The sequence below is a fragment of the Eumetopias jubatus genome, unplaced genomic scaffold, assembly GCF_037043125.1.
Source record: "Eumetopias jubatus isolate StellerSeaLion01/CBP00866 unplaced genomic scaffold, mEumJub1_p1.0 scaffold_5, whole genome shotgun sequence".
In the NCBI taxonomy this organism is placed as follows: Eukaryota; Metazoa; Chordata; class Mammalia; order Carnivora; family Otariidae; genus Eumetopias; species Eumetopias jubatus.
In genome coordinates this window covers 109791757-109793158 of record NW_028274811.1, presented here as the reverse complement: position 1 = coordinate 109793158, position 1402 = coordinate 109791757, and the positions used below count along the sequence as shown (strand labels likewise).

At 37.9% G+C, this 1402-nt stretch overlaps 1 non-coding gene across 1 annotated transcript; it reads left to right on the top strand.

Moving 5' to 3' along the window:
• Positions 1 to 592: 592 nt before the first annotated feature.
• Positions 593 to 718, top strand: LOC114212006 (U6atac minor spliceosomal RNA). Its single transcript, XR_003609880.1, has one exon. It is a non-coding gene; the product is annotated as a U6atac minor spliceosomal RNA (small nuclear RNA).
• Positions 719 to 1402: the final 684 nt, after the last annotated feature.

The following is a 1402-nucleotide window of genomic DNA, read 5'->3' as shown; positions in this document are numbered from 1 at the left end:
TCTCTATTATAAACATCATTTTACCCCAAACACTGGCGATATAGACAACAATAAACAGAGCAATAGGGAGGGGAGAGAGGGGGATGAAAGTTAGATTGAGGGTTCTAACATGTACTCAATAGAAGTTTTAAAGGAACAAAGAAGGAAAGATGAAAAAGCATTATTTGAATAAAAGTAGCTGATTTTTCCCCCCAGAATGAAAGGAAATCACAGTTCAGATTAATAGGGAACTGCTAGTGGTGAGAAGGATAAATAATAGTAAGTCCGCATGTAGACACATCATAATCACCCCTAAGAAAAATCAAAACAAAACAACTCATATTACCAGGGATCAAAGACCAATTATTTGCGAAGGGATGACAGTTAAACTGAAAACAGACTTTTCATTAGCAGCACTAGATGTCCATTCTGGGCAGTGCTGAGGAAAAATAGTCAATCAAGAAATGTTACCCAACCAATCATTCAAAAATCCAGAACAAAATAAAAAATTGATAGGCATATGAAGATGAAGATAATTTACCCAAACCAAAACAACTATTAAAAGAGAAGTGAACTCAAAGGGAGGGCATGAAGTTTAGAAAAGTAAAATGAGGTGTTGTATGAAAGGAGAAAAGGTTATCACTCCCATTGACAAGGATGGAAGAAGCCCTCTGTCCCAACAACACACATACAGTTAAGGCATTGCGACCTACTTTGTGGTATCTAACCAACGTTTTTGCATGGAGGATCATAGGGGAAGGGAGGGAAAACTGAATGGGAATAAATCAGAGAGGGAGAAAAACCATGAGAGACTTTTAACTCTAGGAAACAAATTGAGGGTTGCTGGAGTGGGAGATGGGGTAACTGGGTGATGGGCATTAAGGAGGGCATGTGATACGAGCCCTGAGTGTTACATGCAACTGATAAATTATTGAACACTACATCTGAAACTAATGATGTACTCACTATATATTGGCTAAGTGAATTTAAATAAACAATTAAAAAAGAAAACAATGAGGGACGCCTGGGTGGCTCAGTTGGTTAAGCGACTGCCTTCGGCTCAGGTCATGATCCTGGAGTCCCGGGATTGAGTCCCACATCGGGCTCCCTGCTCAGCGGGGAGTCTGCTTCTCCCTCTGACCCTCTTCCCTCTCGTGCTCTCTATCTCTCATTCTCTCTCTCAAATAAATAAAAAAAAAATCTAAAAAAATTAAAAAAACCAATGAGAACAAATCTTAAACTATTGGTAAATGTTTAGGTGACTATAAAAATGTAGTTGTTTTAATTAAACTTTTATTTTGAAGTAACTAGATTACCATATAATTGTAAGAAAGAGGACCAATTCTGGAGGGAGAGCTCTTGTTTATAATAAAATATTGAGGGCTGACTGATAAATGGGGTAGGAGTAAGATGATTGGAAAAA